The sequence below is a fragment of the Puma concolor genome, chromosome D3, assembly GCF_028749965.1.
Source record: "Puma concolor isolate L17-30 chromosome D3, mPumCon1.1.hap2, whole genome shotgun sequence".
Lineage (NCBI taxonomy): Eukaryota > Metazoa > Chordata > Mammalia > Carnivora > Felidae > Puma > Puma concolor.
Genome location: NC_141678.1, coordinates 51,185,201 through 51,211,510, shown reverse-complemented (window position 1 = coordinate 51,211,510; position 26,310 = coordinate 51,185,201). Strand labels below are relative to the sequence as shown.

Below are 26,310 nucleotides of genomic sequence, written 5' to 3'. Positions count from 1 at the left end.
ATGCCCAAAATATTGACTACTTTTCAGTACAACAGGAGATATAAGGATAAGTTTGTGGTATTTTTAATATTTGCTTTCTAATTAACTGCGATCGAATGATTTTATTTCTTCTCACATATTGTTCTGTCAATCCTCAGCTATCCCTCCAATTAGATGAGCTTTAGTGTTTGGAGGCATGAACTGGAAAGATTAATTATTGCCATTGCTGCTGTTATCGTGTCTTCTAATTTTGCCCAAAAATCCAGATATCAGGATTTTTTATGTAATCTCTCAATTTTTAACTATCCACAACAATTGAAATTTTAAAAAATAAAGCTTTAAAGAGGGAACCAGAACCACACAGTTTTTTTGACTATGTAACCTTCAAGTCAGTAGTGTTGAGCTCTGGTGTAGATGCATCATTTGACTTTTTATGCATTATTGGCCTTTTAATGGCACATTGGGAAGAAATAAATTCCCAAGGTTGTCTTGTATTATTTCCTTCCCGAGCAGATATTTCTTTTGTTAATTTCATGGGCTGGATAAAACTAAATATGAAGCCTAATGGATATGTAGCAACTTGAAAAAAATAAGGTGACTTTTTCACTAAAATAGACTACTGATCTAAAACTTAGCAAAATTTACAAGCATAAAGGACATCTTTATTGTTCTAATCAGGCCTTTAGGAATGATTTTCAATAATGGGAATCACTCCATTCTTCATTTACAAGTGAATTAGCATAACAAAGCTGCTTAATGTGAGAGTTCACAAAGCTCTGATTAATACATTAATCCTTACATTTTACAATGGGACTTATATTTGCAAATAATTTCTATAAGAAACCCTCTCGTTTTTCATTTTTTTCTTTCAAAATATTAACTATTCAAGAACTGCCATTCCACTGAGTAAAATATAAATTTTGAATTAAAGTATGGCATTCACCAGGAGGAATCCTGGTGTGAGAAGCACAAGGTCTTTCCTTCACTTAAAGGGCCTGTGAATGATGTTTCAGTAAGACATTTATGTCTTACATTGTCTTTTCATTGTACAACAGAGTTAACCAAGTTCCTGTCTCTCAGCATTTTGCTAGGCCAATTATTGAAACTCTTGTTTATAATTCCTACAGTTATCATTACAAAGTACTTAAAGAATTCAGTGAGACTTCATTAACTATGTGTACACACATAAAATACTCAAAAGGTTTAAATCCGAGCAGATTAATGTGTGGTTCAGAATTGTGGCTTTTCTTTTTTGCAATTTTCTTGGTAACAGAACTTGATTTAGAGTCCCAAGTATATAACCAATGATGAAGTTTTGGGGTGATGGTGGGGTGGTCCAGAGTTGATGGTCAAGAAAGAATTCTTAAGGACATCTTTGGTACAAAAAGGTGATTATGTTAAAGCACGGGGACAGGACCCATGGGCAGAAAGAGCTGTACTGGAATTGTGACAGGTTACTCATTATATACCCTCAGGTGGGGAGGGGGTCAAGGATACAATAAGTCTCTAGGGTACTTTGGAAGCAAGGTTTCCAGAACCTTGAGGCGTTAGCTGTTGCTAGGGAAATGCCATTTATTACCATTTAATAAAACCTCAGTCATGAGATATACATGAGATGTATATTGGGGGGCCATAAACTGGGAGTATGATTGCCAGCATATATTTTGGGGCAGTTGACATAAAGGAAGTAGAATTATAGGATCATCAAGGTTGAGATGTTAAACTAAGATTCCTTTTTGCCCCTAGCAATGTGTCACCATAGGAACCTAGCTGAGTTCCTAGAGAGAGGTCACTCTGTTTCAAGGACTTGTCAATGGCTGTAGGCAGTAAGGGAATTTAATTTTTCATTTGCCTTAGTTTCCCACATCACCATGGCAATCACTTAATCCCCTTTCCCTTGTTCTTGGGTAGCCAGGAGTGTCCAAAGAATATCATACATATTCCATCCTCGCAGGGGAGGGTGTGTGTGCCAGCCTGTATTTTGCCCTCTGCTTGTCCCACAGCTTCCTCATCAACCAATGATAATGCCTTTACTTGTCAGGAAATCCAAACTGATTTGCCAGGAAATCCAATCTCAATAGTTGTGGTTACTTTCTTTCTTTCCCTACGGTCACAAAAGAATTGAGGAAGCTTGTTTAGGTAAGGGAGAACTAGGAAAAAGCCACCAATCATTGGAATTTTAGTAATATCTCCTTTTTTTTTTAAAACCCACATGGTAAATTACATATGGTACTTGAACACCACCATGGATGAAAGGGGCCTCCTTTCTGTACCTGTAATTTGGGTCTAGCAACCAATCCTCTCAGACCTAGCCATTTCTCCAGGATTCACTCAGGAATAGGATCCATCAGGCCCTATCTCCTCTGCTCTTACTTACAATGTCGTAAACCCCAATGCCCTTTACCATTATACTGAAGGGGAGCAGAGTTTGCCGTTCCAGAAGATGTCTCTTTGGCATAAGGATTTTCTTGAGCTGGTTATTATTATTATTTTTTTAACTGCAGGCACAGGAGAAATGGTAAAAAAAACTGAATGGAAGAAACATTTATGTGTATAGGAGAAATCTCTCTTTGTAAGTAAGGGTGTCTCCCTCTGTACCAGGGAAGAGAATGATTAAATCTCTAGAAACTCTTATCAATAAAGACAAGGGCTTAAATCTGCATAACAACCTTACCTTTATATATTGTGCTTTTCCTCATAACATCCCATAACTGGCCTCCAATTGTTGAGGAGAACAAAGGCAAAAGAAATGTAGATAAAATTAAATTTGCTTACAACCTGCAGCCCATTGATAAATACTTGAGACAGACAGAATACAACATTCCTTAAAAAATTCAAAATTTTCTTAATGTTAATGCTTTGCTAGAGGCAAAAAAGCAACCTCAACTTGATGATAGCCAGACCACCAGGATCCTCTAAGTCGTCCTTTAACATATGAAAATTCTCTTGGAAACTTCGTCTTTTTCCCCAACCCCAACTTCAAAGTATATAATCAATTTCTCCTCACAATCCCACTGAGGCTCTTCCAGCCCCTAGGTCCCATCCCCATGCTTTAATAAAAACACCTTTTTCCACTGGAAACGTCTCAAGAATTCTTTCTTGAGCATTTGCCCCTGGCGCATATCACATCACCCTATGCCCTCTATCATCCACCAACATCTTTTGTCTTTAGCTGGAGACACTATTTAAAGTGGTGGCTTGTGCCATTTTGGAAAGTTATTCGATTTTCCTAGATATCTCCCATGTGTACAAGAGATATCTCCCATGTATACCGGAGGTATACATGTTATTAAACTTCTGTTTGTTTTTCTCCTGTTAATCTGTCTTTTATTACAGGGGTGTCTCAGCCAAGAACCTAGAAAAGTAGAGGGAAAACTGTTCTTTCTCTCTCACAGTTTGGTAACCTCAACGGGATTTTCTGAGAAACCCTACTCTCTCTGGAGCCTCAGTATGGGATCCTGGAAACTGGCCGACAGGTGAAGGATAAGAATTTTTTACCAAAGTCGGGGGTCCTTGATCTGTAGTGACTGGTTGAGGAGAAAGATAAAAATTTCTTGTCCCTTCCTTTTCAAATTTGGATAAGCAGGAGAAAATATTTGTATGAACTATTTCCTTGGGCATAATGACTCTGGTACAAAATTGTTATGAGTACTCTTGTTTTCTGGTGATATTTTCCCTCCCAGAAATGGTCATTGTTTTCTTTTATTTCTGTCTTTTGTGTCATTTGTCATAAGGAAAAGAATGACAGGTCAGATAAGGTTTTCCTTTCAATTTGTTCTATGTCTTAAGAGCTTGGCTTAGTGACCAGTGAGAATATTCTCTCTGGTCTCAGCCATCTGGAGCATGTATGTACTAGCATGAACCTGGTAGACAGCCAAAAGGGCTGGAACTAAGAAAGAGCATTTTCTTTGTCCAACTGTGCCAGGTGTCAGGGAAGCTTGCCATAAGGGTTCCCTGTCCATATGGGACCTTTGTCATCTTAATCTTCATAGTTTTGTTAGTGCTAGAAAAGTTCCATTCCAGTAGCACCTGCCTGGTGTAACAGATTAGCAGGTCTGTGATTGGGGGTGTCTCACATTCTTGTGGGAAACCAAAGACACCATTCCACTGCACCATTCTTACCACCTATGACAATAAAGGTATTTGCTTTCTTAGCCAAACTTTGGGAGTGAACTTGCTGTATCCTATATTCCACCTTTCCTTTCCGTGTTAAAATGGTATCTAATACTGAATCCTAAGCCAATTTGAGGAGTTACTAATTTTTCCCTGGGTGTCTCACATGTATACATGAAAAGTACATGTTAATAAACTTGTTTGTTTTTCTGTTATTAATCTATCTGTTATTATAGAGGTCTCAGCTCTGAACTCAAAAGCCTGGAAAAAAATTATTTTTCCTCTCCTGCCATTTAGATCTTATGCTGAATCATCTTCATTTCCATCCCCATGCACTCTCCAACCTTCTCCATCCTGCTATTTGCCCTAGGGCTTGACCTCTATGGAAGCCATAAGATGAGTTTGCTTGAACTCTGGGCTGAGTTCTATGGTTGCTCTCATGTGGACTCCATTGCACTCTGGCTTCCCATTAGGCATGGCCACTATTGCATATTAATTTATTTTTCATGATATCTGCTTTTCCCATTCAGCCATTTTAGACTTTTTTTCCTGATCACACTCTCACTACCCCTAGGAAACTTAAAGTACTTTAAATTTAAATTTTCCTTTTTCTAGTGTCTCAGTTCCAATTATGAGAAACTGAATTTTAGTAATCATTTGATTCGAATTGTGGTGATGGGTTCTCCCCCATTGTTGTCCCAAGGTGCTTCATTATCTCTTGATAATTTCCCCCCTCAACCCTACACACATATCATTAGGTATCATCCTGATACATATCTGAGTTATCTATTTGTATCCTGTTAGTGAGACTTAGAAAAGGGGTAGGACTATTCTGCACACCATTGGATAGTTATCCAGGACTCTGTGAGATTATATTTCTGATCTTTAAATTAGGAATGGATGTATAGTAGTCTACATTCAGAGTACTATTTGTAAAACGTGTCTGATCAGAAGATTCCTCTATTTTAACTTCTTTAAAGAATCCATCCCTGTTTGGGCAGGATTGCATTCAAACTAATTTTCTTTATACCAGGAACCACCATGGCTGATCACTACCTACCATTATAGGCTTATTTTGAAACATATTTAGGATGCCTGGGTGGCTCAGTCAGTTGAGTATCCGACTTTGGCTCAGGTCATTGTCTCATGGTTTGTGGGTTTGAGCTTTGCATCAGGCTCTGTGCTGACAGCTCAGAGCCTGGAGCCTGCTTCAGATTCTGTGTCTCCCTCTCTCTCTGCCCCTCCCCCGCTCATGCTCTGTCTCTCTCTTTCTCTCAAAAGTAAATATACATTAAAAAATTTTTAAAGAAATATATTTAGGGGCGCCTGGGTGGCGCAGTCGGTTAAGCGTCTGACTTCAGCCAGGTCACGATCTCGCGGTCCGTGAGTTCGAGCCCCGCGTCGGGCTCTGGGCTGATGGCTCAGAGCCTGGAGCCTGTTTCCGATTCTGTGTCTCCCTCTCTCTCTGCCCCTCCCCCGTTCATGCTCTGTCTCTCTCTGTCCCAAAAATAAATAAACGTTGAAAAAAAAATTTAAAAAAAAAATAAAAAAAAAGAAATATATTTATGTCAGATCTACTGAACTATATCAAATTCACTACCTTAAGTGTCTCAGAACCTATTACCATTCCCACGTAAAATACTTTCATATTTTTCTTCCCATATCTCCTGCCTAAGTAATTTCTTCTTGTGCTACCATGGTGAAGTCAATCTTCATTTGTTCCAAGAAGACTTCCTCTACCCTCCCTCCCATTATATCTATTTTTTCCCCATCTATTCATAAAGGATCCTGTGTAAATGGCTATTACAACATCTATTACACTATTTGTCACTTTTGGTTTATTACCAATATTCTCACTAGTTCCTTGCATTCGGGGGCTACCTTTTATTTGAATTATCTCTGCTTAGTAAAGTAGATGTCATATAAGAATAGCTTAATACCTGTTGCATAAATGAACAAATGGGAGAAGGGGACTAGTATATTGTTTAAAACTCTGACTATATGAAAATAGACCAATCTTTCTTCATGAATTTCATGAATGGAGATCTATCTCAGAGTTTCTGAATTCTTCTTTGTCCTATTATGTCCAGATTTCTCAGAAATCAAATACAAGCATGCTGTGTTCCAAAGCACCGACTTATTCATGAAAGATTTTATCTTGATTTCTTACCTCTTTTTTGCCTACTGAATTAGGCTGACAGCTTAAATGTAAACTAAAAATAATTTCCCTCTACTTTTACCTTTTAAAGCTCAGAGTCTAGTAATAGATAAGCCTCCCCAGGAATGGAATCTGATGACCTGAATCTGGTTGATTGAAGAGTACTCTCATAAACACTAATTTTGAGAGAGAGCGAAAACCAAGACTGAGAGTGAATTAGGTTAAATTGTGTCATGGTAGCAATAATGGATTCTGCCTTTCTCACAGGGAGCTCTGAAACTAGGGTGACCCTCCAGAGAATCTCAAATCTGGGTAAGGGACTCAGTTCTTTCGATTCCTGTAACTGCCCTGGGGAGGGAATGTTGTCTGGGTGAGGAAGCTTCCTTTGACAGTAAACAATTTTCACAATGGCATGTGACTGTGATCTATCAACAGCCAACTTTCTCAGCAGTCAAGGGTTAGGGTACTTCAATCCCAAAGGATTTGGATGATAAACCACAAAATGAACTATAAACTACCTCTTGTGATGCTTGTATCATGCTTCATAGTAAGTTAACCCCATCTGGGAGCAGTTCTTCCAGGATTTTGACTGGTTTCTTGTCCTGAGGAAAGTAAAAAGAGGATGGTCAGTAGGATGAACTTTAGCTCATGCTGTCACAGCTGATCTCAAGTTTGGAAGTGATTTTTATTTTCTCTCTCTTCTACATCCCATTCTACACTCCCCTGACTCCCCTACTCTTGACTAGAACCTATGCCAATTTGAGTTTACCCAATGGGCCACCTAGACCCTCATCTTTGAGGAATCTGAGCTCCTAGTAAGTCCCATTTCTCAGGTGGGGCTAAACATATTTTGCCATATTTACTTCAAAAATTTTAACAAATAAAATTTTAAAGAGTTGAACTATATCCTCCCTTAACTCATTCTCTTCCTTCCTTTCTAAAACTACTCACCACCCTAAAGTGAGGATCTCATAATCTCTTGCATATTTTTCACTCCATCTTTTTATGAGTACCTGCTTGACATAGATACTCACTTGACAAGCAGTAAATTAGTACCCAGGATAAATGTACACATCAATAAGCAAAAAGGTAAACTACTCTATAGAAAAAGGGGAGGGGTGGTGAGGAAGAAAATTCACAGAAAAATGAAACCAAATTGCCAGTAAACCATAAAAATACTTACATGAAATAATCAGATGTTACATGTTACGGAATTTCATTTTATATCTATCAGATTTTCAAACATTGGTGAGTATTTCCCAATTTTTTTTCCTCTCTCTTTTCTCACAGATATATTTGGACTGTGAATTAACCACACCCAGACTTTCTCTTTCACTCATTTGCAACAAAGACACCTCACTTCTTTGAACTAATGTGTACCAGAAAAGGACACTTAAAATCAGTGATTTTCCCCTTTTTTGATATTTTTAAAAATAATTTTATTTCAAAGGGTTTTCTTTTTTTCTTTTTCCATATCTATCCCTTTATATATGAGCAATTCATAGAAATATTTTAAAATATTATACCATGAGGTACACATATTGATATAAAGTTAATTCATATCTTTTTAAACCTTGTAGCTGTATACATTAATCAGTTTTTACTGTAGGTTGATAACGAAACTAGCACTTGGTTAATTTTTTTCTCTCTTGTTCTTTGAGAACTAATTTATTGCTCATGATTTGGCATAATGTTATTCTCAGTAAATATACCTTTATTATTTATTTATTTGAAATAGGGCATATAAGTAAAATAACAAGAAAATTATGGTGAGTGCGAAAAGGGTCCAAATGGAGTTGAGAGTCCAGAGGTATGCACTGTCTATAGTAGAAACCACGTTGGGTCTTTTTTAAAGAGTCATTATATGTGAAAGATCTGGAGAAAATTTAGTTTTGTATAAAGCATCTAGCAAGTTGAATTTGAATTGCTTCTGTATCACCATCACTCTGTATATTACAAAGTAGTAACACAGGATTCAATTTGCCTATTATCAGTACATTTACAAGAAATGGATACTGACCTTACAAATCCAGCGTTCACCTTTGCAAGGAAGCCAGCCCCACCACTGGGTTTGTATTAGTTTTAGCAATGTGGAGGGCTTTGTTTTCTGTTCTGCTGCCCCTCTATTAACACCAGAAGGCTTACCTTTGTTTTAATAATCTAACCTTTCAGCCTCATCACTTAGAATACCAACCTTTTTCAAATAACCATAGTCTTTTGTAAAATTCTCCCTGGACGTCCCCATCACTGCCTTATGGTATAAATTAAAATGATAGTATTCTATAACCCCATTAAATCAATAAATGTTAAAATGCAAAATGTCAAATGGGAAATTGAATTATTTAAAGTTGGAGATAGAGGAAAGACAACACCAAGCTACAGCAAAAAGCAAAGGTTTTTGGAATTAGTTTAGTCCTAATTTTTAGATTTAGTTGATCCACTGTCATGATAAATGACATAGAATAAAACAGAGTAGCATTAGTATCTAAGGTGTTTTTTGACATTAATGATGCAAATTTCTTAACTTCTGTAGATCTTTGATCAATATCTCTTAATAGAATAATAATTTCATCTGAAATATAGTTTTTCTTTTTGTTTTTTATTTTCATAAGAAATTGTGCTTCTTAAGTTTCTATTTACTTTGAATTAACATTATGAGCAATTTTTGTTTTTCTTTTAATCTAATAGTTTAGGTTGCTGACCTCATGATGTGAGAAAGTTTCATCAAATCTCCTTGGTTTCTAAAGAAAATAGTTATAAATTTTCCTGTTTTGCTTATATTAATAAAATATTTATGAAACTGAATGCATATTATAAGCCAGGTTTTTGTTTATCCTGCAAATTAGTCCCTTTCGAATTTATATTTCATAAGTAAGAACTGTTATTCAAAGAGTTTATACAACTTGCTTAAATTCTTAAAACTAAGTAGCAACAGTTTCAGAACTGAAACCCAGGTCATCTCCAAAATTCACAGTCTTTCACTATTCCATACTACGCTGGCACAATTATGTGTACTCCAGACAAAACATAGTGGGAGAGGTCAGCGGCACTGCAGTGGCAAAGTTGTCTCTTGCCATTTGATAAATTCCACACTGGAATCCATAGAGACTCAGGAAGAATGTGATCAGCTGATGCTATGACCCTTGACTGGCACCAGAAACTATCTGTCCCTGTACATTCATCACCCCCAACATTGTTCTTTCTCTTCCCCTAATCTGATGAGAGAGGAGATTTCATTAGCCAGAGACGCTATCATTGTAAAACACCAATTTCCATTCCTAAGAGAATTGTAGAGGCGACAAAAAGCTGACAATGAAGAGCTATACATAGCTGAATATTGGTAATTTTTTAGAGGGAGAACTTGTGTCTTCTTTTTAAAGCAAGTTGATGTTTGTCTAATTCTTTGCTTACTTTGTCTTGTTTTATTTCTATGTCATTTGACCTTTTCCCTGCCATTAAGAATGACATTACCATCTTACTTTCCTCTTTATGTGGGTTGCAAAATATCTGCATGGCACCTTCAATTACCCTCACACTGGCATCACTTCCCTAATCCCTGGTGCCCTGCTCTCTTCATCAGATGACCAGCTATTTAACATGAAGTATTCATCAATGACTAGACGATTCAGGAATGGGACTCATAAAACAAAATATGGAAACTAATAGAAGGACATTGATTCTCTGTCCTATCCAAAGACAGGCCACAAATTAAGTAATAAAGCACACATTGCTGCTCGTGACGTTTCATTTCTGTGGAGCTGGAGTTAGCAATGCATAACCCATAGGCAGATGCATGAATCTCACAAACTATCTAGATAGGAAACCCTATGTTGACAGCTTGATCTTTATTGCTATTCTAATATGCCTGTTACAAAAATTTGTATTTCCAATAAACTAAGCCAGAAGGCAACAAAAGGAATTAACTGAAACTTGCAGTTTTGCACAAAACAAGTCTTTATTCTGTTCTGCTTTACTGAATCTTAGTGCCAGCATTGCCTCTCCAAATTGTACTCTTAATATTTCCATCTCTCTATATAACAATAAAGTGCAGTGGGTCTTAAAATTTGCCTCTGCCGAACCAACATTTCTTCATGTACTTTAGCACTGAGGAATGTGAGTCTCAGGGAAGAACTCTCTAGATCTTCAAAGACACAGTGATGATTGTGGATTCTCACAAGCTACCCATGATTTTCCCAGTCAGATGAAGGAAGGGTTTGGGGTGGACAGCATTCCAAGCAGAGAAAAATACATATACATATAGTGGCTTGATAAAACAGTGTGTGTTGGCAGAATGACAAGTATTTCAAGATGAGAGGAGCTTTGGGAACCTGAAAAATAACTATCTAAAAATTTATGCAGAAGCCATAAAATTAAGTGGACTTCCCCCCCCCCTTTTTTTTCTCTGTTAATAAGAATGGAATTTATCCTACAGAATATAGGGAGATACCGAATATTCCTAAGCCTGGAAATGGGTTGACAAGGTTAACAAATCTGGCTTCAAATGCTAGATCTTTCCCACTAGCAGCGTGACCCAAGGAGCGATGTTAACTGTCTCTGTTAAATTTCTCAGTTTTCTCTTCTGTTAAATAAGAAAAATAACATATATGGTGATTGTGAGAATTGTACATATTGAATTAAAATATTTAAAATGCTCTGAGCCATCCTGGAATTAAGTGTTGTATACATTTTTGGAAAAAATTGTTATTATTTATCATTTGAGTGACTCAAGATTCACTTTATTAACCCTTTTCCACATGCAAGACACTGTAATATTCGAGGCTGAAGAATAAAAAGATGGTCAAGACAAACAAACGTGTGCTCTATGAGAGCTTGTGTAGTGATAACTCCTAGTGTAGAGGCAAATGCCACAGGCTGCCAGGGCTGAGGCAGAAATTATTCTTCCTAGGTAAAGAAGTGAAATTTCCCCTTTAATGGAGTCTTACAAATAAATACAAGTTTCTCAGACAGAAAAGTGGGTAGGAGAAGAATATCAATGTGCAAAGTGGCATGGTGTCTTAGAAGAAGTTCTTTTGTTTGATATTCTGCAAACTAAGGAATGTGGTTCTAGTTCAATACGAATGGGGAAGCATTGCAAAAATTGAAACCAAGTAAGCAGATGCCGAATCATTAAGGACTTTTAATGTCCAGCAAGTAGGTAGTACTTGTCTTTAGGTTCTGATTAATCTTTCAAGACATTCAGTAAGGCCATGTCAAAGTCACAGACGGCTTTAGGCATTTAATTTTGTTTTTCATCTGATCATTGAGGAATCCATCTATAATTCAAATAAAACTGCAAGATATTATCTTGTGTGTATGTAGTTGGAAATATCTAAGGAAAATTATTCAAATAATAAAACTATCTCAGCTATAGTCGCATGAGCCATGATGACTAAGTTCCTAAAAAGAATCACCTTTTTTATTCAATATTAATTTCATGCAAAGGAAAAAAGAAAAGGAAAAAGGAGTAAAAAAGATAGAAAAAAAAGAGGAAGGAAGTGACAGGGAGATAAGGAGAGAGGTAGGCAAGGGAAGAAGGATAACAGAAAGAAAAGCAGAATAGGTTTTACAAATAAAGGTGAAGAAAATTAGAAATTGTAAAATAAAAACTTCTCAGGCATAGCTGAAGTAGAAAAGAATATTCACTTGCAAAATTGCCACAGTGCAATTTTTCATGCAATGAGCAGGATATCAAAAGACGTTCCCCAAACAGCAGTTCTTTAGTATAATTAATCCTCTGATTCAATTTCTCTTTATATAAGGAAAACCTTGAATACATACGTAGCTTAAGAATAATAATTTTCTTCACTTGTAACTCTCACCTGGAAAGGCATAAGCAGAATCTACTACCCAGCCACTGAAATAGCTAAAGTTCACAGTATATTAAAAATAACAACCAAACTGAAGAAATAGCTGTCCAATACCATCACTATTGCCCCCTTTCAAAAAATTAGACCCACCACATTAAGCTATCATTTCCCTGTTAAATTCTTCAACTTTCTGCAGTCATTTTCCTCTCCTCCTCCTTATCCTCCTTCATCATTACCTCTTCAGGTGTGTAACCCTTAACGGGATATGTCCAAATGGATGCCTTGAACTGCAGGTATGCTGGGTTTCTGAGCGGACCCACCTGACACAGCTAATCAGGAGGCTTTGGTCCCTAAGCTGAGCGACACTTTAAAGCAGTCACTGGACAGAAAGGAAATACTCTGCTGAAAAGCTGTTTAAAATTATAGTGCGTGGTTGTTGGTTGATAAGAGAAGGTTGGCTCTTTTTTTTTTAATAAATAAAAGCTGTTTTCCTTAGGTTGCAAGCTTTCTTATAACCATAACTGAGGAACATGAAATGCCTTTCTATGTTGTAAAACTAACTGACCTAACATAGTTATAGTAGTCTAGCTGTATGACAAAGCAATCTGTAAAACTTAAGCAGTAACCAGGACCGCAGCAACCCAATAGAGTTCATCCCAAGTTATCTGGGAAAACACAAAAAATGTATTTGTTCTTTTATATGTTTACAGAGACACGGAATATAAACACAGAATGAAAAATGACAAACAGAAGATCTAATCTTTTTATAACTCGTGATGTAACTTTGTATAACTGGTGTTGGCTACATGTTTGACTTTGTAGACATGCTCTAGGACCCAATTACATTGGAACTTTTGCCAATACAATTAAAAACATGCTGGTAGTACTATTATCCACTACTGATAAATATTTCTTCTTCTATTAAGTCATTATCACATTTTGCAAAAAAAAAAGGTAATAATAATTGTCATATTTTCAATGACAAATTAAGTTATAAGTGGAAGAAATAAAATATTTCAAGGATTTTTTTCTTTAACGCTTGTGACATTTGCATGTTATTTCGGTTCTCAAATTGCAAGGCCAATACTCCACGGGGAATTTCCTAATTCCTCCTGGGAAGAATGTTTGTAGTTTGTATATCCGCTACTATAAACAAAGAATGAAACCTGGTTTGATTAGCCCAGATCACCCTACTAAGTTTCCTTCGAGAGAGATCATTAAAAAAGAAGTGATAGTAATCATGTTAGGCATCCTTTTGAATCTTAAATCAAACCGTATTTTTGAAATTAAGACTCATCAAAAAAGTGCTCTAAGTGTGGTCAATACTACCTAACATCTAAACAATGTAGCCCTTTTTGTTACACAAGTAGTTTTACTCTTTTTTTTTTTTATTTAAAAAAAATTTTTTTCAACATTTTTTATTTATTTTTGGGACAGAGAGAGACAGAGCATGAACGGGAGAGGGGCAGAGAGAGAGGGAGACACAGAATCGGAAACAGGCTCCAGGCTCCGAGCCATCAGCCCAGAGCCCGACGCGGGGCTCGAACTCACGGACCGCGAGATCTTGACCTGGCTGAAGTCGGACGCTTAACCGACTGCGCCACCCAGGCGCCCCACAAGTAGTTTTACTCTTATGGCAACTAATTTAATATTGTTAAAAACCTTTACAATTAAGGCTAAGATTTTAACGTTTTCGCCACATGAGAAACGAGAAGCTCCTGGCTATAAACCAGGAAGAAGATTGTCACCAGGAAGCAACCATGCTGGTACTATGATCTTGGACTTCCCAGCCTCCATAACTCCAAGAACAGAAGACCTTCCAAATCCGATTCTTGAACTGACATCATCAAGATGACAACATAGGTCTTTCCTGACTTCAGCATCCCTCACAAGAAAACCAACTACAACTACCCATAGACAAGCACTATTGGGAAATTCTGAGAAACGCAGGAACGAGGCTGAAACACCCCATTTGGGCACAGAGTCTGAGGAGTGCATTAAAAGGTAAGAGATGTGGTTTCACTCTGAACCAACTGACCCTCCACTAGGCCAGTACAGTGCCCACACTGAGAGGGGTTTTCTCCAGTGGGAAAAGAGAGCCCACAGTGGAATTCAGCTTTCCCAACATTGTCAAATGCTTCCCAAGAGGTGCACTTGAGTCTCTTTTCACTGGCATCAGTGGGGGAATCTGTGGGGCTTGATAAATGGGGATCAGACAGAAATAGAGATGGGTTTGGGCTCACAGCAACTGGGTCTCAGATCTTGGCAGACTGCATTCTTATTAGCAGTAGTGACTACACAGAGATACTAGCCACTGGCTCTGCTCATCTGCAGAACCTAGCCAGTAGCCCCTTCTGGCCAGGGAGCTTGGACGGCAGTTCTGTCTGATTTGGGCCCCAAGCCAGTGGGTCATATTGGCCATTGGTCTGATTCTATGGGCAAGGCTGGGCAGAGAAGCCAAATTGGCAGCCCTACCTAAAACTGCTAAGCCTTGCCTCCAGTCCTACCTGACCAGGAAGCCTGGTCAGAGAACCCAGGCAGCCATAGAGCCCATTATATGGACTTGCTTAGACAGCAAGCTAAGCCACCAACCCTGCCTGACTGTTGAGTATAGCCTCTGGCCCTGCATAACTAGGGATCTTGAACAGTGACTCCGGATAGTCTTTGAGGCCAGACTACACAGTACTGCGCATCTATAGACAGAACCTTCCACCTGACAACACCAGAATATACATTCTTCTCAAGAGTACAAGAAACACTGTCCAGGGTATATCATCTGTTGGGCCACAAAGAAAGTCTTAACCAATTTAAGAAGGTTAGAATCTTATCTAGTATCTTATCTAGTATCAATAAAAGGAGGAAACCTAGAAAATTTACAAATTGCATGCTAATTAAACAACACACTCCTCAAAAAATAGTAGATCAAAAGGCAAAGCAAAATTAACTTCAAACAAGAGAAGATGGAAACACAACATACTAAAATTTATGGAATGCATCAAAAGCAGCTCTAAGAGGAAATTTATTGCTATAAACTTATACATTAAGAGAAAAGAAGGATCTCAAATGAACAACTTAACATTATACCTCAAGGAATTAGAAAAAGAAGAAGGAACTGAGACAAAAGTTAGCAGAAGAAAGGGAATAGTAAAGATTACAGCAGAGATAAAGGAAATAGAGAATAGGAACACAATAGAAAAGTTAACAAAACTAAGAGTTGGCCTTTTGAAAAAATTAGCACAATTGACTAAACTTTAGCTAGACTGACCAAGAAAAAACTGACTCAAGTATGTAAAATTATAAATGTAGGAGTACACATTATAATTGATACCACAGAATATAAAGGATCATAAGAGACTACTATAAATAATTATATGCAAACAACATGAATAATGTAGAAGAAATGGGCAAATTCTTAGGAGCATAAAACCTACCAAGACTCATCATGAAGAAATAGAAAGTCTAAGCAGATCAAATGCAAGTAAGGAGATTTAATCAGTAATAAACACCTTCCGACAACAACAACAACAACAACAAAATTCAAGAACTAGATTGTTTCACTGGTCAGTTCTATCAAACATTTAAAGATGAATTAATGGCAGTCTTTCTGAAACTCTTACAGAAAACTGAAGAGAGCACCTCCAAATTTAGTTTGCAAAGCCAAAATTACCTTGAAGCCAAAGCCTAAGGACATTGCAAAAAAGAGAAAACTACAGGTCAATATCCTTGGTGATATTAGCAAACCAAATTCAACATTACATTAAAGGGATCATACACCATGGTCAAATGGGACTCATCCCTGGGATGCAAGAATAGGTCAATATATGTAAATCAATAAATTTGATACATCACATTAATAGAATAAAAGGTAACAATTCTTTCAATAGATGCAGAAAAAGCATCCATTAATGATAAAAACGCCCAACAAACTGGGTATAAAAGAATATAACACAGCATAATAAAGACCATATATCACAAGCCTATAGCTAACATCATACCAACTTTTACAGGTTGGAAAATTTTCCTTCAAAATTGGGAATAAGACCAGGATGCACACTTCAACCACTTCTATTCAACATAGCATAGGAAGTCCTATCTGGAGCAATCAGGCAATAAGTAACTAACTAACTAAATAAAGTAAGTAAATAAATAAAATCCAAATTGAATAGGAAAAGGTAAAATGGTCTCTGCAGATGACATGTTCTTGTATATAAAACATCCTAAATACTCCATACACACACACACACACACACACACACACACAGAACTGTTAGAATTAATAAATTCAGTAGAGTTGCAGGATTCAAAATCAACCTACAAAAATCAGGATTTCTATACACTAACAACAAACTCTCTGAAAGAGAAATAAAAACAATTCCATTTACAACAGCATTACAAACAATAAAATACTTAGTATAAGTTTATCCAAGAAGGGGAAAGATCTATAACTGAAACTTTGAGACATTACAAAGAAATTGAAGACCCAAATAAATGAAAATGTTCATGGATCAGACGAATTAATATCTTAAACTGTCCATACTACCCAAAACTATCAATAGATTCAATATAAGATTCCAATAGCATTTTTTTAGGGAAATAGAACAAATGTTCCTAAAATTTGCAGGGAACCACAGAATTGCCAAAACAACCTTGAGAGAGAACAAAGCTGGAACATCATATTTCCTGTTTCATACTATATTACAAAGATATAGTAATCAAAACAGTATGGTGTTAGAATAAAAACAGACAGATAACCAATGGAACAGAATCGAAAGCCCACAAATAAACTCATGTGTATATGATCAACTAAAATTTGGCAATGGGGCCAAGAATGCCTACTATGGAAAAGATAATTTCGTCAATAAATGGCCTTGTAAAACTGGATATCCACATGCAAAAGAATGAAACTGGACCCCTATCTTACACTACTCACTAAAATGAACTCAAAATGAATTAAAGATTTGAATGCAAGACCTGAAACTATAAAACCCCTCCAAGAAAACACAGGGGAAATCTCCTTCATATTGGTCTTGGCAATAATTTTTTGTGTGTATGACACCAAAAGCACAAGCTATAAAAGCAACAATAAGTGGGACTATATCAAACTAAAAAGCTTCTGCACAGAAAAGAAAACCAAAAGGCACCCTATGGGAGAAAATATGTACAAGCCATATATCTGATAAGAGGTTAATATTGAAAATATACAAGGAACTCATATGATTCAGTAGCAAAAAAACAAACAAACAAACCAAAACAAACCATCTGATTAAAATATCAGCAGAAGACCTGAATAAATATTTTCCAAAGAAGATACTCAAACGGTGAATAGGTACATGAAAAAGTGCTCAACATCACTAATCATTAGGGAAATGCAAATCATAACCACAATGAGATATCATCTCACTGCTGTTAGAATGGTTGTTATCAAAAAATAAGAGATAACAAATGCTGATTAAAATGTAGAGAAAAAGAAACCTTTGTACATAGTTGTACAACAATTGGTAAAGTGGTGCAGCAACTACAGAAAACAAATGTGGAGATTCACCAAAAAATTAAAAATAAAACTGTCTGGGGCGCCTGGGTGGCGCAGTCGGTTAAGCGTCCGACTTCAGCCAGGTCACGATCTCGCGGTCCGTGAGTTCCAGCCCCGCGTCAGGCTCTGGGCTGATGGCTCAGAGCCTGGAGCCTGTTTCCGATTCTGTGTCTCCCTCTCTCTCTGCCCCTCCCCCGTTCATGCTCTGTCTCTCTCTGTCCCAAAAATAAATAAACGTCGAAAAAAAAAAATTAAAAAAATAAATAAATAAATAAATAAATAAATAAAACTGTCTGTATGATATGGCAAGTCGCTCCTGAGTACATATACAAAGGAAATGAAATTAGGGTCTTAAAGACATACCTGCATTCCCATTTTATTGCAGCATTATTTCCAAAAGCCAGGACATGAGAATGGCTAAATGTCTGTCAACAGATAAATGGGTAAAATACAATGTAATCACACACACACACCACACACACACACACACACACACACTGAAATATTATTAAGTCATGAAAACAAAGCAAATCCTTTCATTTACCACAGCATGGATAAAGCTTGAGGGCATTGTGCTAAGTGAAATAAGTCAGACATAGAAGGACAAATATATTATGTCACTCATACATGTCATCTAACAAAACTGAAGTCCTAGAAACAGAGAGGAGATTGGTGGTTGCCAGGAGTGGAGTGGGGTAGAGTAGGGGAAATGGATTTAGGTAGTCAAAGTGGATACACTTCCAATTATAAGATGAATAAGTTCTGGAGATGTAAAGTATAGCATGGTAACTATAATTAAAATACTGTATTGTAAACGTGATAGTAGCTAAGGGGATAAATCTTTAAAAAGTTCTTACCACATACACAGAAATATGGTAACTTTTTGAGGCAAAGGATGTGTTAACTAAGATATTGTGGTAATCATTTTGCAAAACATATGTATCTCAAATTATCACACTGTATATGTTAAACTCACACAATGTTATATCAATTATATCTCAATAAGCTGCAAAAAAATCTTTTAAAAAGAGCAAGATTCTTACCATAGAAGCAATGCATACGTAAGAACAAATGCACACAATTCTGATTTTATTTCAATGAGTTTTAAAGATTTTTCTAACTATTATACTCTCTAGGATCTGAGTAGGAACCTTTCTTAAAACTTTGAGAAGAGGGGTACCTGGGTGGCTCAGTCAGTTAAGCCTCTGATTCTTGATTTCAGCTCAGGTCATGGTCTCATGGTTCATGGGTTTGAGCCCTGCCTGGAGCTCTGCACTGACAGCTCAGAGCCTGCTTGGGATTCTCTGTCTCCCTCTCTCTCTGTCTGTCCCACCCCCCTCAAAAATAAATAATAAATAAACATTAAAAAAAAAAACTTTGAGAACAAAAACATTCAAGTTTTCAGGTTAACATTAGCACTTCAGTGATTTAAAATAGTTTTTGGCCCAAAGTCTTTAAGTGATAGCTTCAGATAGTCTTTAAACTTAAATAAGTTCATCTAGCCATTGAATTTTGATATTTTACCAACTGTAAGGTCCTGGTTAGTTTCCTGAACATTTCAACTTCCCTTGCTTCTCTGGCACATCCTTTATACCAGGAGAAATGGCTTAGAGTTCTATGTGGTTGGCTGCTCCAAAAGACTGTGCCTTATAAAAGGGAAGTAAGAATGGCCTCTGGGCACATATCTGTGGACCTGATTGTCCTTTGTTTCCAATCAGTTAGTGAAAATGTATACTTTAAGCAATTACCTCAAATAGTCTTAAAATATGTGGGTTCCATACTTTTAAAAGTCTTCTTTTCCTGAACTTTTGGTTAAAATGCATTTAAATGGAGCAAATTTTAGAAAATTTTCTGGAAAACAGGAATTACCTCACCTGATAGGTTGCCGACTGAAATTAAAAGTTAAAAGTTAATTCCCTTACTTCTCTGATAGGTTGCAAACAATCACAATGCAAAACAAACAAACGAACAAACAAACAGTAGGCTAATATATAAAAGCATTTATTTTTAAGTTGTTTTAAATTGTTAGATATTTTATTTAAGAATAGCTCTATTATTTCAAGTTTTCCTTTGATTTTTCTTTGTGACTAAGGAAAGTAAAACACCATTGTTAGATTTCCTGCTCCAAGAACAATTAGGCTCCATCACTAACATTCAGTGAATAAAGTTCATATTAATACCCAATTATTACAGTAAGGGAAAGGTTCCCAGTGCTCATATAAGTGCATGGGAGAAAGGAATATATTCCCCTCAGCAGTAAAGTAAGATCTCCGTCTTAGTCAGTTCAGGCTGCTCAAACCGAATACCACACACTGGGTGGCTTATACAACAGAAATTTATTGCTCATAGTTCTGGAGATTGGCAAGCTCAAGATCAAGTCACCAGCAGATTCAGCCTCAGCTGTGGGCCTGCTTTCTGGTTCATAAACACCTGTCTTCTCACTGGAACTTCACACAGCAAAGAGATGAAGGAGCTCTTTGGGAGTATTTATCATGAGGGCACTAATCCCATTCATGAGAGCTCCACACTCATGTCCCAATTACCTCCCAAGTGACAGCCCCACTTCCAACTACCATTATATTGGAGTTTAGGATCCAACATACAGATTTGGGGGGAGGGACTCCGGTATTCATTCTCTAGCAGTCTCTGACTCTGGACCATAGCACAGGCATGGTAGATCTAAGACTTTTTAAGAAGCAAAGCAAGTTCTCCATTTCAATAGCTCCTAGAAAATTGTGGGGTGAGGAAAAGAGGGGAGTGTGCTTTCATTATACATACAGCTTTGGAAGCAGCACCTAGTAACTCAAGGCACAAGAATATTTTAATGGCATATAATTCTCTTATCCATTCATTCACTTACTCATTCTTCCATTTACCAGGCATTATGCAAATGATGGAATACAAAAAAAGAATAAAATACTGCTTCATCCTCAAAACCATTATCTAGTAATCTAAGAAACAAATTATACTGAGTTAAATGAACTATTAAAATTCAATATAATCACAATAAATTTTAAAACAGTGTTCTTTTTATCCTCTGCCCCATAGCTTAAACTGAACTCCATATGCTTCAGCTAGAATATTTACTTAAAGAATCTTTGAGTCACCAAGTGACTTATCCACATGTCAAAATAAAATAACAATGCCAAAACCAAAACCAAACCTATTGGAGACAGAGTTAGTTTATCTGAATAATATTATTAAGACTATTTATTTGCCTCAATTAGTTGCCTATGAGACAATAATGCTAAAATCATATTTTTAAGTAACAAATCTCTTCTCAAAAACACTATAAAGTGTCCTCAGGGTAAAATAATTCAATGTACTAGCTAATTGTCATAGCTTCTAAAGGTGATGTATGTAATGCAATATGAATTTGAAGGCATTTATATAACTATATGCATATCATAACATTAGATAAAATGGTAGATGCAAAGATAAATAAAGTATAATCTTTTCATCTGGTAATCTTACTTAATAAACAAGCTTTTAAAACTTGAGTAATAATTGAAACTTTTTTTTAATGTTTACTTATTTTTGAGAGAGAGAGAGAGAGAGAGAGAAAGAGAGTGTGAGTGGGGGAGGGGCAGAGAGAGAGGGAGACACAGAATTTGAAGCAGGCTCCAGGCTCTGAGCTGTCAGCACAGAGCCTGACACGGGGCTGGAACCCAGGAACCATGAGATCATGACCTGGGCCAAAGTCAGATGCTCAACCAGCTCAAGCCACTCAGGCACCCCAAATTGAACACTTATTGAAAAATCAAATATTTCCGGGGTGCCTGGGTGGCTCAATTGGTTAAGCCTCCAACTCTTGGTTTCAGGTCAGGTCGTGATCTCATGGTTTGTGAGTTTGAGCCCCACATGGGGCTCCACATTGACAGCATGGAGCCTGCTTGGGATTCTTTCTTTTCCTTTCTCTCTACACCTCCCCCACTCATTCTCTCTCTCTCTCTCTTTCTCTCTCTCACTCTCTCAAAATAAATGAATAAACTTAAAAAAAATCGCATAATTCTAAGAATATGTCCTTGGACCCCCAGGTTTCTAGATAGCCCAGGTTGAGGGAAACTAAGACCCTATAGCATATAGAGGCAGTGCAATATATTAGAAAAGACTAGAGTTCTAGCCTAGGTGTAATTATTACTGAGATATCCCAGGGTAACTCTGAATCTTAAATGTTTACTATGCAAAATGGGACTATTTGTCTACCTAATACAACCTTCCAGATATTCATTTATTCCTCAAAGCAATGCTGTGGAGAAGGTATGGTACTTAGTTAACAAACGTAGAAACTTAGGCACAGAGTATTTAAATGGCAAGCACAGTCACAGTAGCAAATAAAAAAAGGTGATGCTTCTTGACACTAAATATTAAAGTACTTAAAACAATCTTCTATATCATAAAATAATGGAATTTTTATGATTACTTTATTCTTCCTTCTACTCTTGATTGGTATTGTATTTGGGGGAAAGACCCATGTCACTTACTTTTGTGAATGTCTCCATGTCACCCACTAAGCTGCTGTAACAAGAGATCCCAAAATCCAGTGACTAAAGAGGTTAATTTATTTCTCTCTCATGTGACAGCTCAGAAGTACATAGCCCAGGCCGTAGAAACAAATCTGCCATTCTCAACATGGAGCCTCCATCTCAGATGCAAGTTCCCCTTTGTCTTAGCCATGGGAATAGAGAAAGGAATCAGAGGAGTATGTAACCAATTTACGTGTGTGAGACCAATTTTTTTAAGGGTAAAACTGAAGACTGTTAAATATAACTTCTGTTCATATCCCATTGATAAAATTGGCAAAACTTGTACCATAGAAAGTTATAAAACATACTGGAAAATATAGTTTTCAGGGTTGGCTTTGCCAGTGAGGATGAAATCCTTTCAGTGAAAGAAAGGAAAAAATGATATCAGACAGTGTCCAGCATTCTGACACATTTACCATTCAATGGAAATGCAGTGACTAAATGCCTTCTAGGTATATGTATATTGTACTAGATTCTTTGAAGTTTATAAAATGGCACGGCAATAAACTGATTGTAGCTTTTGCTTTCTTTGGCAAAATTCTAGTATTGATATTAAGAAATCAGTGCGATTTTTGCCCCGTTGTAATCTAATATTAAAGAGTCATGAAGTGAAAAACTCAGACATGTCCCATGGATAATATTAAGCTAATGTTGTTTCTTCTCCACAGTGAGCTGAAGACCCTAACGGAGGGTGGAAGCTTATTAGAATATTGAAGTCCTCTGGGATATGTTAATGAAGATAGATACGGATTTAAATTGTGGTTAATAGGTCTACACTGATCAAAAATTCCTAAAGCGATGGCCAACCCATGTGCTTTTCTGCAGGAAGCGAGATATGCTGCCTTTCCTGGGCACTGGCTCGTCAGCACTGTCATGAACGCATGTCTGAGAAGATTGTTCCCGCTGCTTTCACGACCTATTTGCTAATCTTATGAGTTAGAGCTCATTTCTAGAAAGTGTGGTCGCTGCAGGGTGTAGGAACCAGAAGGACTGCAGAATTTTATAGAATTTATGTCAATGTATAGGTCATTTTAGGCTGCTGGGAATTTTAGAATATATTATAATATTTATTAATATTTGAAAGAATTCAGAGTGCCATTTTTACCGCTCAAGCAAAATAGTATATTCTGGCCTCATTATGTCTTATACAAAGATGAATGGCATGATTACAGTATTTGGCTTCTTTTGAAAGTCTAAGTTAAAAAGGAAACAACAGTTAAAACATATTTTGCCTTTTTCTTAATTTAGAATATTACCTTAATCTTATCTGGTGAATCCTTTCTGATACCACCTCTAGAAATTAGGGTGTTGGACCAAAATTTGATTGTTAACTCTCTTTGATTACTATTATACATTGATATAGCATAATATTTGCTTTTGAAATTCTTCCAGGGGATGACTTTTATGGTAGAGTAAGAGATAGCTATTAAATAAATAAAATATTTGTCTAATAAATTGACACTAATGTGGGGTGCCTGGATGGCTCAGTCGGTTACTCATCAGACTATTGATATCAGCTCAGGTCATGATCTCATGATTGGTGGGATTTATCCCCATGTCAAGCTCTGTGCAGACAGCTCAGAACCTGCTTGAGATTCTTTCTCTCCCTCTCTCTCTGCCCCTGACCCCCCTCTCAAAATAAATAACTAAAACTTTAAAAATAAATAAATAAATAAATAAACAAATAAATAAACTGACTCTAATGCCCCCAAAATAACGATGATTGAAAAGAAAAAAATCTCCCTTAATTCCAATTTGGTTAGTCAATCAAATGTGTGACTTTTGGGAATTTACTTATCTTACTAAGTTTCATTTTCTCTTCTGTTCACCAGGAATGATAACATGCATCCTGATTATCTTAAGGTAGTATTTAGATAATCAACTAAAATAATGTACATTCATTGCCTTTAAATTTAAATGAATATTTACTGAAGGAATATTATCTATTGAGCACTGTATTCATCAAATTTAAAGTGTTTAACATTCAAATACCTTTGCCATATTTACTAAAGCATGATCCAAAAAGTTTAGTTCTAGGACATATTAATAGTTCTATGGAAAAAACTACGGACTCAAATAAATTTGGAAAAAATGTATTAAGTCTAGTTAAACAAGTTTCTTTAACTTAGTCTTAGCATTTTTAATATACTAATGTGACTGGGGACTCTCCAAGATAATATAGTAGGCAGAATTTTCCCTTCTTATTTCAAAGGACACCTTTTAGGACTATTGTTCTTTGGATCATACTTTAGGAAGATTTTATTTTATCATGAACTCAAACTAATTTACATAGAATATAATGCATCTTGGGAGAATCTTGTTAGAGGTGGAAGTGATTTGAGGATAAGACTTAAATGCCTGTATCTTTCAACCTATACCCATACAATAATATCTTTTATTTTTTAAAATTTTAATTTTTCTGATTCTGATTTTAAAAATAATTATCTCCTTTAATTTCTGTATTATTTTCTTATCTTTCCATACTCTCATGCATTTTCCTTACTGGGAATTTAAAACTAAAAGTGCTTTCTTTGAGAAATTAATATTCTACTGCCTTATCCCAAACTCCCCAACATCTTTTCAATAAAATAAGCATGAGAAGGAGAGAAAAGTATGTTTCATATCAGGAAACTCTAAGGTCATAAAAATCGTAGAATAATGTAAGCATCAAATACTTGGATCACGAGGATAAGCTACAGAACAATATCCTATTTTGCCACAAATTCGATTCTTTTGAGAAAAGCTACATGCGTTGCTGTGCAAAGGCTTATGTCCTCCAGTATTCTGCCAAGGACAGAGTATACACCTGCAGAATACAATGGAGTTGAAGACAGCCCATACCTGTTAAGCACCTACTTCTGCACTGAGCTCACAAAGACTATTCCAATGGGCTCAGTAAATAAAAATCACAGCAAGGGTACAAGAGCTTATTTAAAAGTAACTATATATAGAGGTGCCTGCGTGGATGAGTCAGTTAAGTGTCCGGCTTCCGCTCAGGTTATGATCTTGCCATTCAGAGTTCAAGGCCCATGTAAGGCTCTGTGCTGACACCTCAGAGCCTGGAGCCCATTTCAGATTCTCTCTCTCTCTCTCTCTCTCTCTCTCTCTCTCAAAAATAAATAAACACTAAAAAAAAATGGTTTTAAATAAGTATGTATTATGTGTTCTGGAATGAGACAACCATAATTTCTGGAAGAGTAGACAGAAAGTCATCCGACAATTTTTGTGGAATGCCAAAGAGACTTTGGCCAAGACTTCTAAGGTCCCGTCACCACAAAACCATGGGAAGAAATTTTTTTTTTCCAGCTTAACCATACAATTAAAGCTGTCAAATCCTCTTTGGTGCAAAAGTTTAGGAGAGAGGGATGGATACAATTACACAGTTCTCTGACAAACTGCTTTCAAATTTCCATTCTAAGTCATCCCCATGCTTTCATACTACCTACAATTATAGAAACGTACAATTGCATTAGTGACTTTGTAACAAGCAAAACAAATAGTCACTTGTGAACTTTTTTGTTTGTTTGAGTATAGTTGTGCTTGTGAATTCTTACCTTTTTTGACATTCTATGGCATTTAGTATTGTTAATTTTCTGCCTGCTTGGTGAAACATTCTCCCCTATAAACGTCCCTAAAATTTGTGTGTTTTTTTTTCCCAATTTTCTTTCCCTCTCTTTAATATTTTTGTTTGTTTCTTTTTTCGGTCCTTAGGTACAAAGAGCTGAGTTAATTACATTCCTTTTATCACTACCCACGTTTAAAATATTTTTGTTTCCTTTGAGGGATTTATCTATAATGCATGTGAGCATGCTCAAATGTAGGTTAGTACTCATTTATTATTTTATATATTTTTATCTCTATTCCCCATTCATATTTTCTTTAGCTTCCATAGTCAAATGTTCTAATATATTTCATGATTCCTTGAATTTGTGTGTATTCTTTTCAAATATTAGCTTGAATCATTTGTTATATTTTAAATTTATTTAATTAGTATTGTGTTAGAGACCTTACACTGTATTTCTTTCTTTCAACGCCGCTAATTATTTCTGATCCAAACATGAGTTTCTTCTAACTACTATGTGGCATTCCACAAAGTAACAGCTTTTGAGATGTTGCACTACAAGGAAAAAAATCACCTGAATTCTAGTGAATTATAAAAACAAAACTTTAGTTCTTATTTGCATTACATGTTGTCTG

General features: G+C 36.4%; 1 long non-coding RNA gene across 1 annotated transcript in view; it reads right to left on the bottom strand.

Annotated features, from left to right (window-relative positions):
• Positions 1 to 26,310, bottom strand: part of LOC147575564 (uncharacterized) — a 43,490-nt gene that overhangs the window by 7,231 nt on the left and 9,949 nt on the right. The window contains exon 2 of the long non-coding RNA XR_015242515.1: positions 6,769 to 6,852. This is a non-coding gene — a long non-coding RNA (uncharacterized LOC147575564). The remainder of the gene's footprint in view (positions 1 to 6,768; positions 6,853 to 26,310) is intronic.